Raw genomic sequence first — 14704 nt, 5'->3', positions numbered from 1 at the left:
GAGGTTAAAAGGGGATGAAAGTTCGTCTTCGGGTGCAAATTTTATTTTAAGCTAGGAACTTGAAACTTTGCAAACAGGTATTAAATTAAGTTACAAGAAAACTCATTCCAGCGTTTTTGAAAATTCATCCCCTAACGTGGTGCAAAAGAAGTTGAAAGTTTGTATGAATAGAGTCTGGTTAGCCAAATTTTAATTAAAGGTAAAAACAATGAAATTATATCGCGGTAGACCCGTTTGTGTAATTGAATATGTGTACAAAACGCGAGAGTTTAAAGTGTTATATAGCCAAATTTTGTTGACAAATATTTCCTTGTTGCATCACCAATTGTCTATGCTTTTTTAAAAAGTTAAAAGTCTGTTGTCAATTTATGTCATTCATTCAAATTGTTTGCGGTTTATAAGGCGTTTATTTTAAATAACACTTAAATAATATTAATAATGACTATGCCGAGTGTGGTCCGCAAACTATTATTTAAGCTCTTAAATAATTAAGACAATGTGCGAAGTCGACGTGAAGCGATTATTAACGAAAAACTGCAATGTTTACAAGTCGTAAATAATTTAGTAGGTTGGTGCTCTATTAATATTTTGATACTTTAAGTACTATTTCTAACATTTCCCTATAACTTTGATTAAGTACGTGCATTTATTAATACCTGAAATAAGTGTGTAAAAAAAAAAACGGATAAACTAGAAGTTCTAGAAAATATCAATAAAATCAAAACATTGGACCGTAAACTTATGTGTTTGTCGTTAACTGTACTTTAAATAGTGGTATAAATTATGTGAGCTGACTTTGAGTGCACGTCAACGTATATTTAACTTATTTTATCAGGTACCTTACGTGTGCACGGAAAATCAAAAATATTTTCTAGTATCAAAACTATAAATCCTACTACACACAGTGTGACCAGCCCAAGATTTTTTGAATTTCCCGCCAAAACTTTGGGTAATATTTCAGTAGCCAGACTCTATCAAACATTTTTTTTTCAAGCTTTCAAGTTAGGAACTTCAAACTTGGTAAAAGGGCATTAACATTATATTAAAAGTTTGTATTATAAAGTTTGCATCGATGAAAATTATAGGTACACAAGATATAAAATGTTTAAGAGTCCACGCGGACGAAGTCGCGGGCAACAGCTAGTATCTAATAAATATCTTACTCTATCTAACGTAAAAGTGACATGGTAGCCCGAATTGCGCTGCAAAAGAGAACTAGTTGATATCTAAACTATAACGTATCTAGAATGGATCTAGTACGTGTCGTCTCTTGTGAATATCTTGAAGTTCGAATACGGCAGTAAGGTTGTTTAACGGGGGCAGATCAGTGGGTGTCATTAATGGAATATCAACAGTCTGTTAGTCCGTCTGTCATAACATAACAGATCACTTGTATACTAGACGAAACATAATTAACACATTTACCGCTGAGCTATATACGGTCGTAGCGCTACGTCGTAGCAGATAACATGGATTTCCCGGTATGTAGCGAAAATGCTTCGTAGAGGCAGAAACACAGTGTCGTTAATAAGCGCACTGTAATATGCTGGAATCAAAAAAAAAATATCTTATTTTTAATATCTTTTGACACAGACCATATTCATAACACATTCAGGTCAAATTGAGGATCCGTTATAACAATCAGAATACGCCTTTTTTGCTCTGATTTTCCGTAAGACAAACGCCATTTGCGCGCGTCATAGCACTCCGGAATTCGGAAATGATATTTTCCGCTCATTCGGTTTGGCACCCCGTTGATTTACGGCCCGAACATGATCGGGCCCCGTGTTGAGGCCGGGAATGTTGCGAAATGTGCCAATATGTGGTGCGCATGCCGTAGAAAAATATAAGAGCATTTTTCTGTGCAAGTGTCAAAATTTTCATAGATGTTTGACTTTTAAAATAACACTCGGACCGTCCGGGCAACTAAGCTGAGTCTGTCTCTACACCGTATTTTTTTTTTCGTTATTTTCAAGGGTGCATTCCTGAGTACAAATCAAGTAACTTTTTCAAAGTTTTAACAAGCGTGTGCACTTGCCTGACATATATTGATTAGTGTTAAGTACGAGTTCATACATTTGTTACTAAACTTAAGTACTATCTCGGATGATCGATGTTCAAGACCCTTATTACACCTATGTTATAATTTTGGAACGTTTGCTTGTAAAGATGTTTGTAAACTCGTCCGTCCATATGACAGAAACGCTCCGTGCGGTGTCTATGTAGTCTGTGCCTAAAATTAAGTACATTTAGAATGAACTAAAGTCAAGATCCCCAATTAACCTACAGTGAACCTTCATCAAATAATAAGATAATTAAAGTGTGGGCATGTCATTAAGGATTTCGAAGTCATTTTGATTACGAACGTTAACCTGTACCACTAGTGTAAATTTCATTCGATAGCTCGACGTGACGTACGCGTTTGCGTCTCATTATAGACATTACGTATGGAATTTAAACAGCGCGCCAAGCGGGACGTTTTGGAAACTCAAAATCCCATACAAAATGAGACAACGCAAACGCGTACATCACGTCACACTATCGATTGAAATTTACACTAGGGTTGATGACTTTTTATTTAACTTTTTAATAAATGTTTTCATCATTTCTTTCATTAACTATTAAGTACTTGCTTAATAATGAAAAATGATCTGAAATGAATAATTTTGATAGTTATTAACATTAATAAAACCTGAAAATTTGCGAAAGGTGCGCCATTTAGCAAGGTATAGGTTTAAACTTTGAGTTACCTAGTCGAACCACCTTTAGATACAAACGCATCGTTTATTGTTTATTTTGCTTACCTACTTTGTTGTAGTTTAGACCAAGTTTAACAACGAATTGTAACAGTAGAGCTTACAAGTGCGTTGCCGGTCTTTAAGATGGAAGTACTAGCTATAGCTAGCAATGCAGATTAGGACTACATTTAAGAATTATTTTGCTTAAATTTTATTTTATTCTTTCGAGTATGATGAAAAACATTGTGTGAACTAAGGGGGTAAGAATATTGTTACTCGAGTCTTTAATTCACTCCAGCCTGCGGCTGTCATGGATCTAAAGACCTCGTCTGCAAAATTTCACTTACCCCCCTCGTTGCACAATGTAGTACTTACTATGAAACGCTGTATTGTTAACCCGTGTCAGAAAAAGCGGGCAATCTTTATAATGTGCAAGTAAATGTTGACTGTAACTAGATACCTTGGAGACTTCAGGTTTGCCGGCGAGCTGAGCAAGATGAATTGTTTCGAACTAATCCTTGGGTACCGAGTCTGAGGGTCTACCGCGAATCACATGCGACGTGTTGCCTCCCTGTCATGCTTACGTACGATTTTACAAGTGCGACAGAGAGGCAACACGTCGAACGTGGTTCGCGGTAGGCCCTCTGTGCTTGCATTGAAATTCTGTTGTTATACATAATGACTTGTGTGTTTGACCACCGGTCCCTTTGTTTGACATAATTCTTCTTCTTCCTCGCGTTATCCCCGCGTTTTGTAACGCCTCATAGGAGTCTGGGGTCCGCTTGACAAGACAACTAGTCCCAGGAAATGACGTAGTTTTTACGAAAGCAACTGCCATCTGACCTTCTGAACGGCGAGATCATCCATCGGTGTTTGACATCACTACGATAACCGACAATGACACATCACTAGAGGTGGTCGTCCATCTTAGATTGGTTCTACGCGAGAGCGTCTTGGCATATTATTTCAGAACTATATTCCCATATTTGTGATTCCCTAATAAATCTTGTTATAAAGTGGTGTCTGGTGTTTTTACTCTTACAGCTTCAGAAGTGCGATGTGACCTTTTCGCCTACTACGATATATTTTGTCGTAAATTGGCAATACAAAATTAACCGGGCGTAGTCCTTTCTTGTTTCATTGTTATTGAACGTTATCGTTATATAAAATAATGAAACTGATTGTAATGAGTAAACGCATCAACACCACTCATCAGTTAGGGATTAAAATATACAAGGTCTTACCGTCCAAGACCTACAAGGATAACCTAACTAACCTCCTAAACCACTGTCGGCTGCCGACGTACTTACCCTAATAGCATTTTCTTGTAGGGATTTTGTTGGGCCTTTGTTTACGTATTAGTTGGGCAACCGTTATATTTGGCCGTACGATTTGCTGGAGGGCCCTCGACAAAGGCCCTCCCGAAGATTCCCAACAGAGGGCCATAAGAGTAATTTTTTCGTTGGGCCTATTTAAATAAATCATACAATTATTCAACGGTGGTAGTTTTGGTTGGGCCGTGGTTGGGCCTATACACATTTGTTTGATGGTTGGTTAATTGTTACATTTGGCCGTACGATTTGCTGGAGGGCCCTCGACAAAGGCCCTCCCGAAGATTCCCAACAGAGGGCCATTAGAGTAATTTTTTCGATGGGCCTATTTAAATAAATCATACAATTATTCAACGGTGGTGGTTTTGGTTGGGCCGTGGTTGGGCCTATACACATTTGTTTGATGGTTGGTTAATTGTTACATTTGGCCGTATGGCTTGCTGTAGGGCCAACTGCAAAAAAATAAAAAAGGGCAATTTTTTCGTTGTGCTTCTGTTTGCAAATTCAACAATTACCCAACAGCAAGTCAGGTAGGTCGGTAGGTAGTCGTGCACCAGGTTGAAGGCCCAACACAGCTTGTCCCACAAAGGGCCAACATTGTAACTTTAACGTTGGGCCTTGTGTAGGATTCTTACAATACTACCGTAGGTAAATAGTTGTGTAATTTATAGTGTGCCTACAGTCTAATTATGTAATGGGCTTTTGTTTACGAGTCCTACAGTTACCCTACGTTAAGTAAGTGGTTGTGTAATACGACGTTGGGCCTTTGCTGATAAATATTACAATTACACTACGGTAGGCATTGGTTGTATCCACATGAAGGCCCTAGGCAGCAGTTGTTGTTGATCTTCTCTGTATCGTTCCAATTTTAGTATATGTACGGCCGAAACAAGTACACTTACTATACACTCTAATTTGTATATATACTAACCGCACTTCGAAACTTCGTAAGCGAGATTTATGTTTTTTGAGATTTAAATTGAGAAAATGTTGGTAAAATACAATTTTTTAAATGTATGTATAAATTATATAGTTATAGCTATTAGATTTAAAAGTTACTTTTAAAAAATATTATGATTATATCCGGAATAATCGAGAAAATAACTATAACTTCGATGTTTGGAGACAGTAACGCCATCTAGTGACGCCACAAGCAAACTCAACTGGTATTGTTGGGCATCAGTACCACAGCCAATGTTGGTAAATGCGATATTTGTGCTCACTGGGCCAACGAATGTTATCGTTGTTTAGCCACCGGTACCAAAATATACAAAGGCCCATTGTTAGGCGTCAGTGCCACAGCCAATGTTGGTAAATACGATATTTGTCATCATTGGGCCATCGGATGATATCGTTGATTAGCCAACGTTACCAAAATATACAAAGGCCCATTGTTAGGCATCAGTGCCACAGCCAATGTTGGTAAATGCGATTTTTGTCATCATTGGGTCATCGGATGATATCGTTGATTAGCCAACGTTACCAAAATACACAAAGGCCCATTGTTGGGCATCAATGCTACAGCCAATGTTGGTAAATGCGATATTTGTCGTCATTTGGGCCATCGGATGATATCGTTGATTAGCCAACGTTACCAAAATATACAAAGGCCCATTGTTGGGCATCAATGCTACAGCCAATGTTGGTAAATGCGATAATTGTCGTCATTGGGCCATCGGATGATATCGTTGATTAGCCAACGTTACCAAAATAAACAAAGGCCCGTTGTTGGGCATCAGTGCCACAGCCAATGTTGGTAAATGCGATATTTGTCATCATTGGGCCATCAGATGATATCGTTGATTAGCCAACGTTACCAAAATACACAAAGGCCCATTGTTGGGCATCAATGCTACAGTCAATGTTGGTAAATGCAATATTTGTCGTCATTGGGCCATCGGATGATATCGTTGATTAGCCAACGTTACCAAAATAAACAAAGGCCCATTGTTGGGCATCAATGCTACAGTCAATGTTGGTAAATGCGATATTTGTCGTCATTGGGCCATCGGATGATATCGTTGATTAGCCAACGTTACCAAAATAAACAAAGGCCCGTTGTTGGGCATCAATGCTACAGCCAATGTTGGTAAATGCGATATTTGTCGTCATTGGGCCATCGGATGATATCGTTGATTAGCCAACGTTACCAAAATAAACAAAGGCCCATTGTTGGGCATCAGTGCCACAGCCAATGTTGGTAAATGTGATTTTTGTCATCATTGGGCCATCGGATGATATCGTTGATTAGCCAACGTTACCAAAATACACAAAGGCCCATTGTTGGGCGTTAATGCTACATCCAATGTTGGTAAATGCGATATTTGTCGTCATTGGGCCATCGGATGATATCGTCGATTAGCCAACGTTACCAAAATAAACAAAGGCCCATTGTTGGGCATCAGTGCCACAGCCAATGTTGGTAAATGCGATATTTGTCATCATTGGGCCATCGCATGATATCGTTGACTAGCCAACGTTACCAAAATACACAAAGGCCCATTATTGGGCATCCGTGCCACAGCCAATGTTGGTAAATGCGGTATTCGTTACCATTGGGCCAACGAATGTTATCGTTGTTTAGCGAACGGTAGCAAAATACACAAAGGCCCATTGTTGGGCATCACTGCCACTGCCAATGTTGGTAAATGCGATATATGTCATCATTGGGCCAACGAATATTATCGTTGTTTAGCCAACGGTACCAAAATACACAAAGGCCCATTGTTGGGCATCTGTGCCACAGCGAATGTTGGTAAATGCGATGGTGGGCCAATACAAAATTAATGTTGGCTACGGAACGAACCTCATCCCAACGTTTTCCCTACCGTTGGCACCGTGGGCCCCAACGAAAATGCTACTAGGGTACGTACGTACGACGTACTGTACCTTTGCCTTTTGTTGTGTTTACTTTCAGATATCTATTTCAGTTTACTGTACATCATAAATGAACATGTCTGGCTAAAAAAATAAATACATATGGACAGTGTAATAAAGCTGATTCCATGATGATGATGAATATGTATTACAATATTCAAAGCAGAAGATTACAAGACATAGACTGACAGTATGGTGTAATGTATAATAAAATAAATCCTTGGGATTACAAAGTAAGAATTAAAGTTGACTCAGGTAAGCAGTCGTTGATCCAACACCTAAGAATGCTCCGGGGCCAAAGTGGTAAATATTCACTGCCTCTCTTATATGTTGTGTTATTTATGTGATACATGTGCTTTCAGATACATAACATAATGTGATTATATACACCTGACACATTAACACAATGCTATAATCATTTTCTAAGATTTGTATTCCGGTGTGAGAAGTACATTCAAGTAAAAGCCATACAAACAAGTTTGGTAATATAAATTTAGCCTTGATTGATACTATGTGTATGGTGATATTATGCTCTCACAATTAACAATGAGTGCTACTTAATACTTTCCCTTTACAGTCTAATTAAAATAGATTCCAAGTTTTCAAAAACTCAAACCGGTAAGGAAAGTGAATTGTTGTTTCACATAAGTGTGTGTGTAAAACATGCTTATTGCAACTGAAATAATGCTTTGTTAGTATGTTTTTGAGTTGTGTAATTTCCAGAAATTTGACAGCAATGATTCTTGAAGTGAATTACCATACCATTGAAGGCATTAGAGCGCCTATCAGCTCAGATCTCTATAATGAACCCAAATCGACATGGATAATATTTCAAAGTTAGTTGGTTATGGATGCCAGTTATATTATGTTCAAGTAATTCATTATATGCAGAAAATGTTGATAAGTGACTAATCTCTGATGTCATGGAAAATGAGGTATTTATTTAGAAATAAAATGATTATTCATGTTTTACATGGATACTAATGGTTAGTATGTGTTACATGGACTGGGTTGGTAAAATGCGCTTTGTGAATAAGCAAAAGGAATTATTGGCATCTATTTGTAGCTGGTTAGTATTGTCTGTGACAGGTTTAGTCGCTCCATGTTTCCGGAGCCTCCTCGGGCTGAATATTTTAAAAGACAGTGCATACCTCATATAACCTCATACATCTTTGCAATTCATATTAAGTTGGAGACATACTGATATATAGTATAAGGTAGTATCTCAGTAGAAGTGTCAAGAAAATTAACAAGGATAATTTCTGTCTGTACTTTATAGATTATGAATTTATGAATAAAATGTTTATCCAACCATTGCATACAACTTATAGCATGTTGACATGTTGTGATTGTTGTTTTGGTTATAGGGATGTTGGTTTAAGTTGGCATTGTAAATATTTTTCACAAAATGTCATGTTATAAAATGAACCAAAGACATATACTTAAACAGACTTACCAAACTAATGAAAATTTTATTGGCATTACATTGTCAAGTGTTTGAGTTATTGACAAAGATAATCATTTGTGTTCTAGCAGTATTTTTCAGATGCATTTCCTTATAACAAAACTTGATTGCTGGTGAAGTTTTGACCATAAGTTGTAATCATATACTTGCACTTATGAATTATGATTACAGGAGATTCCAATGTTTAAATCTTATCGAAGAGATGGACATATTGAACTAGATATTTATTTACTGAGCTGAATATGACACTGGTAAAGCCAGTTGATGCTAATGGTAAGCAAGGTGAATTCTTTCAGGAGTCAATATAGACTTTGACGGTCTACATGATGTACATGTCTTTTACATACAATTGCTACTGGACTCTAAACGTACCGGTCAGTTAAATGTTAAATGGATGAATATCAAACGAAGGTAAATAGCTTGGTTAAAGCTTTCTAAGTAACTATTTTAACCCGTTCACTGCTGCTGAACATTGACCGAAGGATATCATGTCATCATGAGTTACTGTTTGAAGTTATTAATGGTTTTCGTCTGAACTTGTAGTGTGTTATGGTACTGTTTGCATTATAAAACAGTACACTTATTGCTTCTGGGTTTCATAAATCAGAAGTTAAAAAAAAAATTAAACAATAATAATTATAATGTTTCTTGTTTTGCAAACTGCATAAACTGTGGTTTATTATGTTATGAACTCATTTACCTTTAAATGTGTGCTTGCATGGCATTTAACAAAATTATTTAGTTTTGTGCAGGTATAAGATGATGTGATGAGTTACCTATACATAAAATGCACATATACAGCTGAAGAAAATCAACCATGTGTCTTGGGATTGAAAGCTTTATGGTTTAAGCATATGTGCCATTGATTCAGCTGATTGATCATTATCAATATACACTTTCATGATGGTTGAAAATACAAATTTGTGAAACCTCGGTAAGGCGAACCTGGGTAACAGAGGAACCTCGATAACATGAACTTCTGTTCAGGCTCTACGGTAGTTCAACCGTGGTATAGTAAGAGTGTTGCCTTTATTTAGGGGCACGGAAGAGGCACGCCAAGTTGCACATGATCATTTACATTGGTTGCATAGTAGCAACTGCTTACTATCCTATATTTTCCATATTAACGCCAAATGCTGCTATTTCAGGTACCGTTTTCAGATTAAGAACTGACGACAAGTATATTCTCAGAACTGAGATATAATTTTATTAGACACTCGGATTGAGAACTGAGTTATTATTTTATTTATATTACTTACTCTCGGATTAGGAACCGAGTTGTGACTTTGTTTTAATTTCAGATTTAGAACTGTGTTACTGTAGTCATACTAATGTGTTTTGTTAACGGGTTTCCCGACTAATGAAGGCAAATGCTGTTATTTCAGGTACCGTTTTCAGATTAAGAACTGGCTATATTTTCAGACTAAGACTGAGTTATACTTTTATTGAACACTCGGATTAAGAACTGAGTTATTATTTATATTTCATACTCTCGGATTAGGAACCGAGTTGTGATTTTGTTTTATTCCAGATTTAGAACTGGGTTACTGTTGTCATACTAATGTGTTTTGTTAACGGGTTTGCCGACAAAACCTAGAAAATAAACACATTGTGCTTGATTAAATATTGTAGTAACCATGGTAATGCTTGCGATATGTTATTTTATGCCACCTCACTGTTAACCATTTTACTCTAAAGGCTGGTTCATAATTCTACCGGTTGCTTCAATGTCTGCTATAGAGCTTTAATTATTGTGTGCTCTTTAAGAAAGGCTGTTACTTTTGTCTTGGCAAGGGATGCTATCCTTAAGAGGCTAATTCCTGGCGCCGGTAATCGCAACAAAGGCTTGAAGGAGCGGTCTGTTGCTTGTCACTATCTGTTATTGGTTTCTGCAGTGTAGGCCTTAAGAGGCGGTCCATTGCTGATGACATAATACTAACCTTAAGAGGCTAGTAGTTTTTGGTTTCTGCAGTGTAGGCCTTAAGAGGCGGTCCATTGCTGATGACATAATACTAACCTTAAGAGGCTAGTAGTTTTTGGTTTCTGCAGTGTAGGCCTTAAGAGGCGGTCCATTGCTGATGATATAATACTAACCTTAAGAGGCTAGTTGTTTTTGGTTTCTGCAGTGTAGGCCTTAAGAGGCGGTCCATTGCTGATGATATAATACTAACCTTAAGAGGCTAGTTGTTTTTGGTTTCTGCAGTGTAGGCCTTAAGAGGCGGTCCATTGCTGATGACATTACTATCCTTAAGAGGCTAGTTGTTTTTGGTTTCTGCAGTGTAGGCCTTAAGAGGCGGTCCATTGCTGATGACAATTATGTCATAGTATTAACTATCCTTAAGAGGCTAGTTGTTTTTGGTTTCTGCAGTGTAGGCCTTAAGAGGCGGTCCATTGCTGATGACATAATACTAACCTTAAGAGGCTAGTTGTTTTTGGTTTCTGCAGTGTAGGCCTTAAGAGGCGGTCCATTGCTGATGACAATTATGTCATAGTATTAACTATCCTTAAGAGGCTAGTTGTTTTTGGTTTCTGCAGTGTAGGCCTTAAGAGGCGGTCTATTGCTGATGACATAATACTAACCTTAAGAGGCTAGTTGTTTTTGGTTTCTGCAGTGTAGGCCTTAAGAGGCGGTCCATTGCTGATGACAATACTATCCTTAAGAGGCTAGTTGTTTTTGGTTTCTGCAGTGTAGGCCTTAAGAGGCGGTCCATTGCTTATAACATAGTATTATTCTTAAGATGCTAGTTTGTTCCTGGTATCTGCAGTGTAGGCCTTAAGAGGCGGTCCATTGTATGTGATATGAGATTATCCTTAAGAGGACCATTATTTCTACTACCGATAACTGTTTTATCTATATCGTACTATTTGTTGTTGACCTTGAGAGGTTGGCTTGAGACTTTGTTTACAAAAGGATATTTAAATGACCTTAAGACTGATGATCTCAAGGTTACCTTGAAAGGGTTGCTTGCACTAATACCTTCTAGAGATCGCTGGCGCAGTTCCGGATCCAGTAGACGTTGAGGTAGTGCCTGTTCAAGATGCCCAGTAGAATGAGTGCGTGCAATGGGCTCCGTGACAGCCTTATCGTGAAGGGCTGACTTCTACGGTCGTTGCCCCTACAAGGGCAGTGATATTCTAGCCTGCATGTGGTATTTTAACACGGTAATGTTTTCTTTTTGTCCAATAATCAAATCTGTGGTTATATGCCATTAGTCACGATGCTAGAAAGCGGTGACATGAAGTACCTACTTGATTACGTCGCCATTAAGGGTGATTATGTAATTTATTAACAATGTTGCTAAAGAGTGCTCATGAGTTCTGTCCAATCATAACTGCATCTTTCTCATGTATTTACAGAAGTAGACCTTTTGACTGTGATGGTTATTACGGTATAATTTTATGGCTATCAAGCCGGACCTGTGATCAAAGGGTCTAACTGTGCCATTTGCGCATTAATATATCGTCGAAACCTTATCATGATTATTTTGAACAACATTGTGGTATGCTAATGCAAAGCCTATCGATGGCGCTAGGGTGAATTATAACGCCTTAGTTATATTAAGGAACTGAGGCTTTTCACATGTATGTTATAGAGTTTCGTGAATAAGAGTTTGTACTGTTTACATGTGCTGTATCGGAGGGCACCTATGCACATGCATGAGACGTGTCCCACATTAGCCTCCCACCAGTTGAGGAGCCAACTCAACGGAGGAGCCAACCAGTAATGAACTGGTGGAGGCTACCGCCACCTGGTGAAGGCCCAGCTTGCTGCGACTGCGTTGGCTGCGGCAGTCTTCAGTGGCGGCCTTGATAACAGTGACCTGACGGGACGTAGGTCGGGTCAGAAGATGGCCGAGCTGAACGGCGAGATCATCCATCGGTGTTTGACATCACTACGATAACCGACAATGACACATCACTAGAGGTGGTCGTCCATCTTAGATTGGTTCTACGCGAGAGCGTCTTGGCATATTATTTCAGAACTATATTCCCATATTTGTGATTCCCTAATAAATCTTGTTATAAAGTGGTGTCTGGTGTTTTTACTCTTACACTTCTAACACAGAGGAGAAACTAGGCCTTATTGGAATTAGTCCGGACCAAATTATGACTCACGAAAATGCGGACAAACAATACATTTATGACTTAAAAATGTATGGGACAAAATAGAGACCTGTTTGACCCACAGGTCTGCAATGTAGGAGATTGCCTTACAATTGAGATCAAAAGTGCGACGATAATCAGAATGATGTTAAGTAACTATCTGAAAATAACTGCAGTCTAGGTTTGCTTATATTTTTCTGGTGCTTTATTTCGTGCATGGTATAAATATAATTTATTTACTATATATAATATAATTTATTATTTAATTAATATAGGTATAAATATAATATAATATAATTTATTATAATATAATTAATTAATATAGGTATAAATATAATATAATTTATTTTAAATACAGGGAACATCCCTATTAACCCCATAGATTTATTATGGGTTTAACACCATATCGTTAATAATTAACATGCATAAAATGAAGCGTATGATGAAAATTAATTGCCAAAGCTGCGAACAGCAGTATATTCGCATTTATCATGCTATAGCTCCATGGACACCGGCTGGAGGATGCAAGTAATATAACAATAGGGAATATTCCGCAAAACGCAGCGTAGGGGGCGCCACTACCACTACATATCACAATCTGGGGGTCTACCGCAAAACAAAAAAATCAAAATTTCTCTCTCTCTCTAAAACTCTTGCATATTCGAGCGATAAGAGGGACATAAGAAAATTTAGATTTTCCTGTTAATCGCTGATTGCAATTAGCACCAAGGATGGTATTTACTTCTTGCCTTCGAGAATATTTAGGCCTCGCGGCATTGCCTTGAGCACTATTAAAATTTCAAATCTCCAGGTTTTGTAACATTGGAACTATTGGGATTCTAATTTCCCTATTTGAATTTTACTCCATTTTACTCTGCTATGCACTTTAAAATTAATAGAGAAATAATAAAGTTCATATCAAAATCATATCTCTGAAAGGCACTGGTCCCACCGCGAGCTAGTAAGCTATGAGCTATCGGCTATAAACACGAACAAAAGATAAGCACTCCCGTGTAAATAAAAGAGACACGGCGATATTTATAGCTCACCGCTGGGCGAGTAACTATAAATATCGCCGTCTCTCTTTTATTTACACGGGAGTGCTTATCTTTTGTTCGTGTTTATAGCCGATAGCTCATAGCTTACTAGCTCGCGGTGGGACCAGTGCCTATTTTACGATATTTATTTTTTCTAGCAGTAAATAACAGTTGCTAAAGTAACAAACGTGTAACAACATTATGGATATACCGGATGTGGCCTGTAACATGAGCAAATAATTAAAACATAGATTGTACTCTTCAAACAGTGACAATGTTGTTCAACAACTTTTAAAAATTATGAAGTATTTAGACTCCTTATTTTTCATACAAAATAAATATTATCTTCAATGGACGTCATCGCCACGCCATATCATTGTGATTGACGTTGCTTGTCACGCCTTAAACATAACAAAATTTGCAATACATTGCGTCTTATAAAAAACTTTAAAGTGTATTAAAAATCAAACCATAAGTTATTTTTAAAAGTCGCTGAACAAATGTTGGTCAGTATGAGGAGTACAGCCTACAGTTTAATTTTTGCTCATATTACAGGCCACACCCGGTAGAAAGGTCTTGAGATACGAGGTATATGTAACCTTCTTAATGTTGTATTCATGTCTTTAAATTGTAACAATTTTATAGTGACATCTCGTGACGTAGTTTGCACAAATCGTTGCAGACTTATCTTGGTCTAACTCTAGTTCTAAATATTGTGTTACTAATTTTGCTTTTTTACTGTTACTACTTTTTTAAGAACCAGAGGTACAGTTGCAGAGAGGCTATCCCCCTATATAATCAGTCTATGCAGATGCTATGCAAGGGGGGTGACCTCTCTCTGCAGCTGACTGTACCTAGTTCATTTCACAACCAGGCATTTAAGACTGATGACTATACTTATGGTACGTAAGACGAGGTACCTAATATACCAATCTATGTTTTAATTATTTGCTCGTGTTACAGGCCACACCCGGTATGTACCTACTTTATTATTATTAGTCGAGAAAAGTAAGTTTATCAAGTAGAAGTTAGACCGAGAAAAGTCTGCAGCGATTTTGATAGCCCAGGCAGTGCACGTGTTATTTTAAACGTCAAACTTATATGAAATTATGACGTATAAATAACACTTGCACTGTGTGGCCTGTCAAACTC

At 37.6% G+C, this 14704-nt stretch overlaps 1 protein-coding gene across 1 annotated transcript in view; it reads right to left on the bottom strand.

The window, feature by feature from the left end:
• The window catches only part of LOC134665738 (cardioacceleratory peptide receptor-like), a 164946-nt gene that overhangs the window by 135474 nt on the left and 14768 nt on the right, over positions 1 to 14704 (bottom strand). The gene's annotated exons all lie outside the window — the stretch shown is intronic.

The sequence above is a fragment of the Cydia fagiglandana genome, chromosome 7, assembly GCF_963556715.1.
Source record: "Cydia fagiglandana chromosome 7, ilCydFagi1.1, whole genome shotgun sequence".
Lineage (NCBI taxonomy): Eukaryota > Metazoa > Arthropoda > Insecta > Lepidoptera > Tortricidae > Cydia > Cydia fagiglandana.
Note: the sequence above shows the minus strand (reverse complement) of the source record. Positions and strands in the feature narration are given on the sequence as shown.